At 41.2% G+C, this 16188-nt stretch overlaps 1 protein-coding gene across 1 annotated transcript in view; it reads left to right on the top strand.

The window, feature by feature from the left end:
* LOC115165131 (rootletin-like) overlaps window positions 1-16188 on the top strand; it is a 57687-nt gene that overhangs the window by 9207 nt on the left and 32292 nt on the right. The window lies entirely within an intron of this gene.

Below are 16188 nucleotides of genomic sequence, written 5' to 3'. Positions count from 1 at the left end.
TACCTATTCCATTTATGTGGCGTCGTCAAAGATGGAATCTTTGCTATCGTCAATTTATTCCAAGATCAGCATGCAGATGATGTAAGTTAGTGCTTCAAAGTCCCTGTGATAAGGTTAGCGATAAACTGAAATCCAAACTGAACAGAACTACACTCTTTTCTACCATTGTCTTAAATATATTTAATGGTCTTGTTGCAAAAGCTAAATTGTCACAAGGGAACTTTTATTTAATTATTTTATTTCATCTTTATTTAACCCGGGTAGCAAAGAGTATAGCAAACACCACTGAAACTGAATTGGTGCTCGCTAGCTTTGCAAATTCAGCTATTGTTGGAAGCCAGCCAATCTGAAAAAAACTATTAAAATTACAAAAGGTTGCAGCATATGTTGTGTAAATGGTGAACTCATACAGCTGTCAACTCTTGTCATTTTAATCCGTTTCACATTTGCTAGCTACCTTTTAGATCGAAGCCCATATAGAATGATAGAAGATGATAGAAGCCCATCTCCTACTGTAAATAACCTACACACTGTGTGTGTAGCCAGCCAGCCAGCCAGGTAGAAAAATGGCAGAAAAATAGAAGACGGACATCAGAGTATTTATCAATACACCAAAATGCATAGTAAGAACCCTAGTAGCCTAATATCTCAAAGACTAGTTGATAAAATGTTCATAAGAAAGAAATAAAATTCTAATGGAAATGTTTCACAATGATGTCATTAGGCAGAGCAGGCAGCAGATGGCACAGAGACAGCAGAGTTGGGGACAGATATGCAGGGACAGACTGGCAGAGACAGGGAGTCTCAGGTAAGTTTGTTGAGTCTTTGTTTGGCAACATTATGAAAGTTTCTCAATTTTTTTGACTTGTAAAATAGGAACATAATTGGAAAATGCCATGGATACCCCCACTCTCAACATAAACTGGTGACTGAACTAAGATTTGTTAAAGGCAATGGTATTGCTGTTGTGATTAGTTGTGTAGGTTTGGGTACCGGTAGTTAGGAGTACGGCAAACACATTATTTCTTTGGTTCCTCAATATACATTTACCATATTACAACGTAGGCTATGTGTTACGGCACTACTTTTGGTGTCCCCCTCAGGAATTGCTCTTGAGAAAATTTCATGTAATTGTCCCCTCCAAAGTTGATATCAGATTTTCACCCCTGTTTGTAATATTTCATTCTTCTGTTATGTATATAAAGTGTAATTTTGGGATGAAAACTCAAAGGACATGGATCTCTGGAGCAGTGTGCAAGAACCCTCTGTGAGCAATGAACCGGATTTCTGAACACTCAAATCAGCTCACATACTCTGAAGGAAATGTATGCAGCTGGCTGTTGTGGTAGCAAAACTCATGACTCCAATATTAGCAGGCAGCGTTTAGACTGTCCACTTTGAAGTGTTAAAACAGTGGCTATATAAGGAATAGAACATATATGAACAGGGTGGCTACCATTATAAACTATACAGCTGTCAGATGTGGGTGTTAACAAGCCTTCCCTGTAGTTCAGTTTGTAGAGCATGGTGTTTGCAACGCATGCAACGCCAGGGTTGTGGGTTCGATTACCATTGGGGGCCAGTAGAAAGAAAATGCTAAATGATTAAAATGTAAGAACTGAGATGGAAAGATAATAATGGAGAAAGGTCAAGGGAAGCTATTTTCATATAGAGGGAGGGGACTCTATACCTTATGCAAAAACAGAATACTATAAAGGCAGGACTCTGTAATATGAGAATTTAGTCTTTTCCATGGAAGGGCTCTGCTCTGTGACGTTTGTAATAAAGTCTGAATTGAATTCACAAGTTCCGGTATCTGTGCAAATATTTGACTCAAGATATTCCACAACAAAATGGTGAGCTTGCCAGGAGGGGCAAGGGACCAGAGACTGAAAATCTGCAGCTGTGAATGGGCTTCGTGGACGGACTGCAGAAAACACAAGTATTTTTATTTATTTTATTTTTATTTCACCTTTATTTAACCAGGTAGGCAAGTTGAGAACAAGTTCTCATTTACAATTGCGACCTGGCCAAGATAAAGCAAAGCAGTTCGACAACATACAACAACACAGAGTTACACATGGAGTAAACAACATACAGTCAATAATACAGTAGAAAAAAATAAGACTATATACAATGTGAGCAAATGATGTGAGATAAGGGAGGTAAAGGCAAAAAAATGCCATGGTGGCAAAGTAAATAAAGTATAGCAAGAAAAACACTGGAATGGTAGATTTGTAGTTTGAAGAAAGTTCAAAGTTCAAATCTAAATAATATGGTGCAAAGGAGCAAAATAAGTAGCCACTTGTTAAGACGGTAAACTGAGTTTTTGCATGTAATAGTAGAGTTCTTGTGTGGTCCGCTGTAGGAACCTGTTTTCAGAGGTAGGTAACCAAGGTCTCTCCAAATTAAACAAACCAAGTGATACTGGGAGCTTTTGAATTCAATAACTGCATGCATTCTAAAGCTTTGAGGAGTTAAAATAGTTATTTGTAGGTATCTGTGTGGGCTATGTGTATTGGGGGGCTGTGTGTGTTTCGTGGGTGTCGGGTATCTTAGACGGGTGGGGCTGTTTGTCTACCTAGTCTCATCTGGGGTGCCGACTGCCTCTGCATATTGTCAACACCAATAAAAGTAAAAGTAAAATCCTGTGCACCCCGTGACACCACTCCAAGAAGGTGTGGATGGGTATATAGGTTACGATAAGAACTTTTACCCGATTTGGCAAGTCCTATCATAAGAATAAATCCTATAATAAAGTCTCCCGGTGTTGAGGAAGTGGATCTAGGAAAGGACTGAATTAATAGGTCGCTTAGGAAAGCGTGAAAAGTGTGTGTTATACTAGGACTTTGACACGATTTTGCAAATTCCTTTTATAAGAGAAATCCTATATCGTGTTGCGGAAGTGTATCGATAATTAATAGGTCGCTTAGGAAAGCATGAAAAGTGTATGCTTGTGCTGGGACTTTGACCTGATTTTGCAAGCTCCCATCATACAATAAAATCCTGTATAAGAATGTCTCCCTGTGTTTGAGGAAGTGTATGTGTGTGTGTTGCCAGTCCGGAGTGGGGGATTGCGCAACCTTCCAGTGCTGGCGGGAGGGGCGCATCTAGTCCTCACTAGGAAAGAGGAAAGAAAACCATATGGGAAATGTTTAAAGATAAGAAATTAACAAAATAGTATGTATAAATAATTATCCTTACATAACATAGGAATATTAACAAATGTTAAGTGAGAAGTATAAAGTATATAATGGTGTGAGATAGAAAAGTATAAAATACAGAAACGTAGCTATAGTATGCGTTTGAAGTAATCCAGTACTGTTGAAAGAAAGAACGGCCGTAGACACATAAATAGAAGCGAAGCAGTAGGGTCAATAGCGACAGCTGCTAGAAGTATTCAGTAAAGTGAGTAGACAGTGAGATAAAGCAGAGCGAGGTTAAGCTTAACGGACCCCGAGGTGAATAGAAGAGAAGATCAGGAGTGTAAATCACAGAGAGAGAGAGAGAGAGATTGGTTTTGAACAAGTGAATAGCACAGTAAAGATAGGAAATAGTGCAGAAACTATTCATAGCTAAACTAGAAATAAGAAAATTAACTAACAATAAAATAGAATATCAGGATTAATGAAGAACAAGCAATAAAATAAGTAGAACACCAGTATAAATCCTAGGGGCCTAGCAACCCTTATGCAAAGAAGAAATAATAATGATATCTGTGAATGGGAAAAACGCACAGTGATATTTGAGGTGCTGTACTGGAATAAGACATTAAGTCATCTGTAGTATTCAGTAATACAGTTGCAGACAGTATAGTGTAGGCTTTAATATGAGGTATTAAGTGCAGTGACTAATGAATTATTATCTGGGAAAGTGTGTATCCCTACCTTTTAAAATAGTTAATAAAAGGTGTGTATTATAGATGGGAGTGAAGAAATCTAAAATACCCTGAACACCGTCGGGAATGTTTAGAGAATAATTACTATTAATATGGCGACAAACGGACCCGTTTCTCCCTGTAATATAGAGATAGCAGAATGTAATAAAGTCATGGAGGCGCTGAAAGAATTCCACCAATTCGGCTCGAATATGAAAGAGCAAACTGGATAAATGTAGGGCAACAACATTACCCTGTTAACAGGATAAATAAAATAAAATAAAGAATTCAGGGAGGCAATTATGAATTGGAACAATCACATAAAACCAGAATAAGAAGCTCAATATACCAGCGTTTTGATGTCAGCATTCTATCATCAGAAAATACATCATGATAAAGCCAGATATGACTCTGCTCGCCTCGCAGACGTGCGAGGGGTTAGTAGAGCCATAGAGAATATCAAAGCGTAAGGAGATCGCTCCCTGTTTTAGATGTGGGACTATCGGCCATTGGAAGAATGAGTGTAAGGTGATACTGGAACCTAGTGCATTAAAAGGTAATGCAGATATACAAGAGTTTGCATCTTTTTCAAAAACAACTAATCGTTTTGAGATGAGCAAGAATGGAAGTTTCACCTAGCGGTGTCTAGTCTCTGTTAGATCCATAGGTGGTTCATAGAGATTACAGTTTCTATGTGATGGAAGACGTATGAGATCACGTTTTACCTAACTGTTTAGTAAAGGCCAGGGATTAAATATTGCGGAATACCTACGATGAGAAATTGGCTAAATTTCCAACAGGAAAACGTATTTTGGGTTGAAGATTCTAGGCGAAATGCCAGGGGAATGGATTCTAAAGGTAACAAATTTAAATTATATAACCGAACACTCATTGCAAATGCAGAAGGCCTTAGGGTTTGTCTAAATCATTATACATTTTATGTGGTTTTATTTTTAAATACATTTACATGGATGGGGTCTTATTCTGGAATGGGATTCTAGAATGGACGAAAGGGTGGAGGGGTCAGGAGGAATTAGCATTGGGGTTACCTAACCTAAAATGAACTTTACATTTTTTATGTGGTATGTTGGTTATGGAGAACCAGCAGGAGGATGAAATGTTTTGAAGAGGTATTTAAATGGTTTCCGAAGGACAGGGAAAGAAAGGGAGAGGAAACATTTTAATGGTGACGAAAGCCCTGAATATAAAAAATTGCTAATGAAGAATGATCAACTTCATTAGGAATTAAATAGACGGGGGGTTTCATTATATAATTCATGAGAAACACCATTCTCTATCCAAACCATTACTTTAGGAGATAATTATTATTTCTGTCGGGAGTTATAAAGAGATGTAATTCTAAGATGATTAGTTATTCGAATTGGTTTATTTTTTATTTAACCTGTAGGTTTTTTAATCACGTGTTTGAAAGAAGAAAAAAAAACAGTTTCCTGAGGTCCTGGTTTTTGGTGTACATATACAGTGGTACTGTGTTCAGGCTGAAAGGACTATATATGTTAAGAAGGGATGACAGTAACTTCACATGGATTATGATATATGTATTGCTAATTTCATGTTGTGTTTTTTTCTCATCAGATTGGTAAATTTCACCAGATTGGGATCCTGGAGTGGGAATTCTGTGAGGGGTTAGGGTGCTAACTTCATGATCTAGTAACTCTTCCTAGAGGTTGTCAGTAGAATAAGGGAGTATGGACTAATTTAGAATTATTTTTTTAGCAGTAACATTATGTTATGCTTTTTGACATTTGTCTTAGAGATGTTATTAAGAAAAGGTTAATGTCATAATTCGCCATATAGTCAAAGTTTGTCTGAATTTCCTGGAACAGAAATGTAATGAACTTAACTGTTATGATCTGTGCTTTGTTGAGGTTTTCATGGAAGGTGACGTGAGATCGTGTCTTCATGCATGGTAGGAATAATTTGACCATAGACAGTGTGTCAACCTCTAAACCCTCCCTAACCGGCTGAAGAAAGAGCGACAAAGGCAATGAGAGACAGTGACTTTTACCACTTCTATCTGAGTCCGAGCCATAAACCAGGGCCGGAGTGCTGAGAGCGCGTGAGGAGTGAGTGTGGAGAGAGAGAACAAGTTCAGGTGAGAGACTTGTGTACGTGGGAGAAACGGAAGTATCTACTTGGATATTAAAATCGGGACATTATCAAGGGCCATGAAATGTAACAGGGAAAAGTTACATGTGCCGTTGGGAAAATGAACTGTGAACGATATCTGAAGAAGACCAGCTAGAATGATAAGTACTGGGTGAAGGAAAGGGGTGGTGGTATACAGCCTGCTAACTATTTAAACTAGGAATGCATTGAGATACTGATCTTTCATTACCAGGCCACTCATGACAGGAGAGGTGGTATACAGCCTGCTAACTATTTAAACTAGGAATGCATTGAGATACTGATCTTTCATTACCAGGCCACTCATGACAGGAGAGGTGGTATACAGCCTGCTAACTATTTAAACTAGGAATGCATTGATATACTGATCTTTCATTACCAGGCCTCTCATGACAGGAGAGGTGGTATACAGCCTGCTAACTATTTAAACTAGGAATGCATTGAGATACTGATCTTTCATTACCAGGCCTCTCATGACAGGAGGGGTGGTATACAGCCTGCTAACTATTTAAACTAGGAATGCATTGATATACTGATCTTTCATTACCAGGCCTCTCATGACAGGAGGGGTAGTATACAGCCTGCTAACTATTTAAACTAGGAATGCAATGAGATACTGATCTTTCATTACCAGGCCTCTCATGACAGGAGGGGTGGTATACAGCCTGCTAACTATTTAAACTAGGAATGCATTGAGATACTGATCTTTCATTACCAGGCCTCTCATGACAGGAGGGGTGGTATACAGCCTGCTAACTATTTAAACTAGGAATGCATTGAGATACTGATCTTTCATTACCAGGCCACTCATGACAGGAAAACAGGGACAAAGGGGGGCTGTAATGAGAAGAGTTCTAACCGGCAATAAAAAGTTGTTTATAAATGTATGTTCTAACAGGGATGATGCCAAGTTGATAAAACTGGAATTTGAGCCTTAGTCTCAAAGTAAGCAAGGAGTTGAGTCATTCTAAATTCGAGTTGGATAATTTATCAAATGTTTTAGTTGTGATTGGGATACAGCGAGAGAGAATTGCTGAAGCACGATGAGGGGTGGATAATTTATAAAATGTTTTAGTTGTGATTGGGATACAGCGAGAGAGAATTGCTGAAGCACGATAAGGGTTGGATAATTTATAAAATGTTTTAGTTGTGATTGGGATACAGCGAGAGAGAATTGCTGAAGCACGATGAGGGGTGGGGGCGCTGCTAACATTGATGTGGCCGAGAGAGTCTCCAGAAACTTCTCTCTAAGTGTCATCGTGAGGGGAGGTGGTTTGTTTGGGGGAATCACTGGATGATGGCTTGGGACAACCATGAAAGTTTTTTTATTTTAGTCAGTATGTTTTTAGGTTTCGTGGAACATGAGGGTGTTCATTGTTCCAGAGGAGGGAATGGTGTATATTGACTAACTGATTTGAGAATGTGTTAGGATGTTTATAACTGTAGAAAATACATTAGGAGTACAGTGTGTTATGGGTTAGATGTAATGATAGAGTATAGTGTGTTATGGGTTAGATGTAATGATAGAGTATAGTGTGTTATGGGTTAGATGTAATGATTGAGGAGTATCATTCCCAGAGACTGTATATTGTTACAGCAGCTCATAGAAGGAGAGCAGCTAACTGTACACAATATGGGGAATTAGTTGAACATTACACATACCTAGATCATGGAGAGAGTAGAAGAGATACCAGTGGCATTTCAGACATCATGGTAAACTTTCAGGACACCTGTGAGTTTTGTTAGGTTGGATATTATTCCCAACTCATTCATTTTTCTCCAATTTCTAACAGCCGGTGAACATTTGACAGCTTACATGAAGGAGGTATTCTCACTGCAGAGGCTGTAGGGACAGTAACAGAAGGAGCTGTAGGGACAGTAACTGAAGGAGCTGTAGGGACAGTAACAGAAGGAGCTGTAGGGACAGTAACTGAATGAGCTGTAGGGACAGTAACTGAAGGAGCTGTAGGGACAGTAACTGAAGGAGCTGTAGGGACAGTAACTGAAGGAGCTGTAGGGACAGTAACTGAAGGAGCTGTAGGGACAGTAACTGAATGAGCTGTAGGGACAGTAACTGATGGAGCAGTAGGGACAGTAACTGAAGGAGCTGTAGGGACAGTAACTGCTGCTCGATCATCCTATTTTTCCAACTTAATTGAGGAAAATAAGAACAATCCGAAATTTCTTTTTGATACTGTCGCAAAGCTAACTAAAAAGCAGCATTCGCAAATGGAGGATGGCTTTCACTTCAGCAGTAATACATTTATGAACTTCTTTGAGGAAAAGATCATGATCATTAGAAAGCAAATTACGGACTCCTCTTTAAATCTGGGTATTCCTCCAAAGCTCCATTGTCCTGAGTCTGCACAACTCTGCCAGGACCTTGGCTCAAGGGAGATACTAAAGTGTTTTAGTACTATATCTCTTGACACAATGATGAAAATAATCATGGCCTCCAAACCCTCAAGCTGCATACTGGACCCTATTCCAACTAAATTACTGAAAGAGCTGCTTCCTGTGCTTGGCCCTCCTATGTTGAACATAATAAACGGCTCTCTATCCACCGGATGTGTACCAAGCTCACTAAAAGTGGCAGTAATAAAGCCTCTCTTGAAAAAGCCGAATCTTGACCCAGAAATTATAAAAAACTATCGGCCTATATCGAATCTTCCATTCCTCTCAAAAAATTTTGAAAAAGGTGTTGCACAGCAACTCACTGCCTTCCTGAAGACAAACAATGTATACGAAACGCTTCAGTCTGGTTTTAGACCCCATCATAGCACTGAGACTGCACTTGTGAAGGTGGTAAATGACCTTTTAATGACGTCAGACCGAGGCTCTGAATCTGTCCTCGTGCTCCTAGATCTTAGTGCCGCTTTTGATACCATCGATCACCACATTCTTTTGGAGAGATTGGAAACCCAAATTGGTCTACATGGACAAGTTCTGGCCTGGTTTAGATCTTATCTGTCGGAAAGATATCAGTTTGTCTCTGTGAATGGTTTGTCCTCTGACAAATCAATTGTAAATTTCGGTGTTCCTCAAGGTTCCGTTTTAGGACCACTATTGTTTTCACTATATATTTTACCTCTTGGGGATGTCATTCGAAAACATAATGTTAAATTTCACTGCTATGCGGATGACACACAGCTGTACATTTCAATGAAACATGGTGAAGCTCCAAAATTGCCCTCGCTAGAAGCCTGTGTTTCAGACATAAGGAAGTGGATGGCTGCAAACTTTCTACTTTTAAACTCGGACAAAACAGAGATGCTTGTTCTAGGTCCCAAGAAACAAAGAGATCTTCTGTTCAATCTGACAATTAATCTGGATGGTTGTACAGTCGTCTCAAATAAAACTGTGAAGGACCTCGGTGTTACTCTGGACCCTGATCTCTCTTTTGAAGAACATATCAAGACTGTTTCAAGGACAGCTTTTTTCCATCTACGTAACATTGCAAAAATCAGAAACTTTCTGTCAAAAATGACGCAGAAAAATTAATTCATGCTTTTGTTACTTCTAGCCTGGACTACTGCAATGCTCTACTTTCCGGCTACCCGGATAAAGCACTAAACAAACTTCAGTTAGTGCTAAATACGGCTGCTAGAATCCTGACTAGAACCCAAAAATGTGATCATATTACTCCAGTGCTAGCCTCCCTACACTGGCTTCCTGTAACCTCTACGGGCCACGGGGGCAGTATTGAGAATTTTGAAAAAAATATGTGCCCATTTTTAACTGCCTCCTACACCAACTCAGAAGCTAGGATATGCATATTATTAACACATTCGGATAGAAAACACTCTGAATTTTCTAAAACAGTTTGAATGGTGTCTGTAAGTATAACAAAACTCATATTGCAGGCAGAAACCTGAGAAAAATAGATTAAAAAAAATGAGAATTTTGTGGCTGTACTATTTAGTGTCATTGTTTTAAAGATACCACAGTGAGAAAGGATTCAGTTCGCAACTCCTACTGCTTCCACTAGATGTCAACGATCTTTAGAAAGTTGTTTGAAGCATCTGTGATAAATACACACCGAATTAGAAAGCTTACAAGTTGACACGTCATCACTTCATTTTTTGCGCCTGCGCATGAATCTGAGAAGAGTGCCTTTGTCATTATCGTTTATTCTAGACACTTGATAGGTTGTGTGAAAATATTACTGATGTTTACTGATGTTTCACGTTAAAAATGGAACAAAAGATTAGTGCTAAACAACGTTTGACATGTTTAAACAAACGTAAATAGATTATTTACTAGGTTTTCTTTAGTTTTTCGACGTGACTTTACACTGCCCACCTCATTTTGTGGGAGCCTACTGAACGCTAACTATTTGGACATAAATTATGAACTTTGTCAAAAGAAACCACATTTGTTCTGGACCTGGGATCTCTGGCAGCGCCTTCTGATGGAGATAATCAAAGGTAAGGGGATATTTAGAATGTTATTATCGATATTAGATGATGCTAATGCTAACGGTATAGCTTAGCTTAGCTTAGCATATAGCTTATTGTTGTTAGCATAGTACCCAGTTTATACAAAATGTGATTTCCCAGTAAAGTTATTTTGAGATCTGGCCCTTCGGTAGCAATTACGAGATGATAATATATTATTCTTTGAATGACAATATTATAATTTACCAATGTTTTCGAATAGTAATTCCGTGATTTGTAATGCTGGATTCACTGGGTGCATTCGAGCCGAAAAAAATTCTGAATTTCACCGCGACTGTAAATGCTGTTTTTGGATATAAATATGAACTTGATGGAACTAAAAATGCATGTATTGTATAACATAATGTCCTATGAGTGTCATCTGATGCAGATTGTCAAAGGTAAGTGCATAATTCTAGCTAGTTTTCTGTCTGTTGATGCCCTTCTTTGAATTGGCTAAACATTACACGCAGCTATTGTCAATGTACTCTCCTCACATAACCTAACTTTATGCATTCTCCGTAATGCCTCTGAAAATCGGACAGCGTGGTTAGATTTAGGAGATATATCTTTCAAATGGAGGAAAATAGTTGATTATTTGATTTTTTGAAATGATTACTCTTGCAGTTTTGAATTCCCCGCCATGGTCACATGACAATGAATCCCAATACCGGGATAAGATCGGGATAAGATCCTCAACAGGTTTTAAGGCAAGGGCTGATTTCAAGGTTTTACTGCTAACCTACAAAGCATTACATGGGCTTGCTCCTACCTATCTTTCCGATTTGGTCCTGCCGTACATACCTACACGTACGCTACGGTCACAAGACGCAGGCCTCCTAATTGTCCCTAGAATTTCTAAGCAAATGGCTGGAGGTAGGGCTTTCTCCTAGAGAGCTCCATTTTTATGGAATAGTCTTCCTACCCATGTGAGAGACGCAGACTCAGTCTCAACCTTTAAGTCTTTACTGAAGACTTATCTCTTCAGTAGGTCCTATGATTAAGTGTAGTCTGGCCCAGGAGTGTGAAGGTGAACGGAAAGGCTGGAGCAACGAACCGCCCTTGCTGTCTCTGCCTTGCCGGTTCCCCTCTTTCCACTGGGATTCTCTGCCTTTAACCCTATTACAGGGGCTGAGTCACTGACTTACTGGTGTTCTTCCATGCCGTCCATGGGAGGGGTGCGTCACTTGAGTGGGTTGAGTCACTGACGTGGTCTTCCTGTCTGGGTTGGCGCCCCCCCTTGGGTTGTGCCATGGCAGAGATTTTTGTGGGCTATACTCGGCCTTGTCTTCGGACGGTAAGTTGGTGGTTGTAGACATCCCTTTAGTGGTGTGGGGGCTGTGCTTTGGCAAAGTGGGTGGGGTTATATCCTGCCTGTTTGGCCCTGTCCGGGGGTATCATCGGATGGGGCCACAGTGTCTTCTGATCCCTCCTGTCTCAGCCTCCAGTATTTATGCTGCAGTAGTTTATGTGCCGGGGGACTAGGGTCAGTCTGTTTCATCTGGAGTATTCTCTTGTCTTATCCGGTGTCCTGTGTGAATTTAAATATGCTCTCTCTAATTCTCTCTTTCTCTCTTTCTTTCTCTCGGAGGACCTGAGCCCTAGGACCATGCCTCGGGACTACCTGGCATGATGACTCCTTGCTGTCCCCAGTCCACCTGGCCATGCTGCTGCTCCAGTTTCAACTGTTCTGCCTGCGGCTACGGAACCCTGACCTGTTCACCGGACGGGCTTGTTGCACCCTCGACAACTACAATGATTATTATTATTTGACCATGCTGGTCATTTATAAACATTTTAACATCTTGACCATGTTCTGTTATAATATCCACCCGGCACAGCCAGAAGAGGACTGGCCACCCCTCATAGCCTGGTTCCTCTCTAGGTTTCTTCCTAGGTTTTTGGCCTTTCTAGGGAGTTTTTCCTAGGGAGTTTTTCCTAGCCACCGTGCCTCTTTCACATGCATTGCTTGCTGTTTGGGGTTTTAGGCTGGGTTTCTGTACAGCACTTTGAGATTTCAGCTGATATACGAAGGGCTATATAAATAAATTTGATTTGATTCGATTAACTGAAGGAGCTGTACGGACAGTAACTGAAGGAGCTGTAGGGACAGTAACTGAAGGAGCTGTAGGGACAGTAACAGAAGGAGCTGTAGGGACAGTAACTGAAGGAGCTGTAGGGACAGTAACTGAAGGAGCTGTAGGGACAGTAACTGAAGGAGCTGTAGGGACAGTAACTGAAGGAGCAGTAGGGACAGTAACTGAAGGAGCTGTAGGGACAGTAACAGAAGGAGCTGTAGGGACAGTAACTGAAGGAGCTGTAGGGACAGGAACTGAAGGAGCTGTAGTAGAAGCGTAGAATGCTATATTGACAGCATGGAATTGGACTACTGCACAAATGAGGGGTATTGTGAGACTATAGTCATGGGCCATGTTGGAAGTAGCAGTGGTTACTTTAGTAGCATTGTTGGGATATTGGTTTATGACGACTCATGTCACATGGATTGGTTACTGGTAACTATGGGACCGATGGGAGGACAGGGGATGCGGTTATTCAAATATCACAAATTATGTTATCAGGAAATGACCCATGTGTTCCAGTGTGTATATCCTCAGGTGGAACCAAGATATAACCAAAGGCACAGGCTGAATTCTGGAGATTGAGTGTACATCAGGAGACACCAGGCAGGGGTGTGGGACAGCATTGGTCTGAGAGACACACTACTCCAAACAGTACCTGCAGTAGTTAAGATCGTCATGTCTCTCCTTGGGAGGGAGCATAGTTCTCACGTGAAGTGAGGTCCAACTGCATAATGGGTGAGTGAAGACACCATGACAGAGGAAGCAGAGAGAGAGAGAGACTAGAGTCCACTGTAAGACATACAGATGGGTTGGGTCTGGGAACTACTATAAACATCATAGTTGGTTTGGGGTTTAGCAGCTTTATTGGATAATGCATCATATGATAGAGGATAGAGGGGTAATTGTACTGTGAACAAAATGTTAAACATGGAGTAAAACAAACATACAGTCAATAATAGAGTAGAAAAACAAGTCTATATACAATGTGTGCAAATGAGGTGAGATAAGGGAGGTAAGGTAATAAATCGGCCATGGTGGCGAAGTACACTGCTCAAAAAAATAAAGGGAACACTTAAATAACACAATGTAACTCCAAGTCAATCACACTTCTGTGAAATCAAACTGTCCACTTAGGAAGCAACACTGATTGACAATAAATTTCACATGCTGTTGTGCAAATGGAATAGACAACAGGTGGAAATTATAGGCAATTAGCAAGACACCCCCAATAAAGGAGTGGTTCGGCAGGTGGTGACCACAGACCACTTCTCAGTTCCTATGCTTCCTGGCTGATGTTTTGGTCACTTTTGAATGCTGGCGGTGCTTTCACTCTAGTGGTAGCATGAGACGGAGTCTACAACCCACACAAGTGGCTCAGGTAGTGCAGCTCATCCAGGATGGCACATCAATGCGAGCTGTGGCAAGAAGGTTTGCTGTGTCTGTCAGCGTAGTGTCCAGAGCATGGAGGCGCTACCAGGAGACAGGCCAGTACATCAGGAGACGTGGAGGAGGCCGTAGGAGGGCAACAACCCAGCAGCAGGACCGCTACCTCCGCCTTTGTGCAAGGAGGAGCAGGAGGAGCACTGCCAGAGCCCTGTAAAATGACCTCCAGCAGGCCACAAATGTGCATGCGTCTGCTCAAACGGTCAGAAACAGACTCCATGAGGGTGGTATGAGGGCCCGACGTCCACATGTAGGGGTTGTGCTTACAGCCCAACACCGTGCAGGACGTTTGGCATTTGCCAGAGAACACCAAGATTGGCAAATTCGCCACTGGCGCCCTGTGCTCTTCACAGATGAAGCAGATTCACACTGAGCACATGTGACAGATGTGACAGAGTCTGGAGACGCCGTGGAGAACGTTCTGCTGCCTGCAACATCCTCCAGCATGACCGGTTTGACGATGGGTCAGTCATGGTGTGGGGTGGCATTTCTTTGGGGGGCTGCACAGCCCTCCATGTGCTCGCCAGAGGTAGCCTGACTGCCATTAGGTACCGAGACAAGATCCTCAGACCCCTTGTGAGACCATATGCTGGTGCGGTTGGCCCTGGGTTCCTCCTAATGCAAGACAATGTTAGACCTCATGTGGCTGGAGTGTGTCAGCAGTTCCTGCAAGAGGAAGGCATTGATGCTATGGACTGGCCCGCCCGTTCCCCAGACCTGAATCCAATTGAGCACATCTGGGACATCATGTCTCGCTCCATCCACCAACGCCACATTGCACCACAGACTGTCCAGGAGTTGGCGGATGCTTTAGTCCAGGTCTGGGAGGAGATCCCTCAGGAGACCATCCGCCACCTCATCAGGAGCATGCGCAGGCGTTGTAGGGAGGTCATACAGGCACGTGGAGGCCACACACACTACTGAGCCTCATTTTGACTTGTTTTAAGGACATTACATCAAAGTTGGATCAGCCTGTAGTGTGGTTTTCCACTTTAATTTTGAGTGTGACTCCAAATCCAGACCTCCATGGGTTGATAAATTGGATTTCCATTGATTATTTTTGTGTGATTTTGTTGTCAGCACATTCAACTATGTAAAGGAAAAAGTATTTAATAAGATTATTTCATTCATTCAGATCTAGGATGTGTTATTTTAGTGTTCCCTTTATTTTTTTGAGCAGTATAAATACAATATAGCAATTAAACACTGGAATGGTAGATGTGCAGTAGATGAATGTGCAAAGTAGAGATACTGGGGTGCAAAGGAGCAAGATAAATAAATACAGTAGGGGATGAGGTAGTTGTTTGGGCTATTTACAGATGGGCTATGTACAGGTGCAGTGATCTGTGAGCTGCTCTGACAGCTGGTACTTAAAGCTAGTGAGGGAGATAAGTGTCTCCAGTTTCAGTGATTTTTGAAGTTCGTTCCAGTCATTGGCAGCAGAGAACTGGAAGGAGAGGCGGCCAAAGGAGGAATTGGCTTTGGGGGTGACCAGTGAGATATACCTGCTGGAGCGCGTGCTACGGGTGGGTGCTGCTATGGTGACCAGCGAGCTGAGATAAGGCGGGGCTTTACCTAGCAGGTTCTTGTAGATGACCTGGAGCCAGTGGGTTTGGCGATGAGTATGAAGCGAGGGCCAGCCAACGAGAGCGTACATAGAGTCAGGTGAAGAGAGAGTGGGAATTATCATGGTTTTAGACTTTGGTTTTCATGCATATATAATTATGCATAGCTTATCACATTGTTAATACTGTTATGTTTTATGTATTTTTGTTGCTTTCCAAGTCTTGTGCTATCACTCTCCTAGGAACCAGAGGGGAAAGTGGAGAGACTAAAAGCTGCTCCATCTGCCATTGAAGGAGACGGCAGATTCAGCTGGAATGGCATTTTGTTGTGTGATCATAATTCAGAGGACATAAGTCTCGGAAATTGTACACATTTGTTTGTTTGTTAAATTCTTGTTTTCTAATCATTTGTTAGTTTTTTTTATTGATGTTTTATTATCATTGTTTATACATTTATTAGTAATTTCCAAGTTTATATGAACTGAACATTAGGATGCTATTGTTCAAGACGAGGGACTGTTGGATTCGACATTGGTATCACATTGGTATCACATTGGTGTTACATTGGTATCACATTGGTATTACATTGGTATCACATTGGTATCACATTGGTATTACATTGGTATTGCATTGGTATC

Source organism: Salmo trutta, chromosome 27 (genome assembly GCF_901001165.1).
Source record: "Salmo trutta chromosome 27, fSalTru1.1, whole genome shotgun sequence".
NCBI classification, from domain to species: Eukaryota; Metazoa; Chordata; class Actinopteri; order Salmoniformes; family Salmonidae; genus Salmo; species Salmo trutta.
This window is presented reverse-complemented; position numbering and strand designations above follow the sequence as displayed.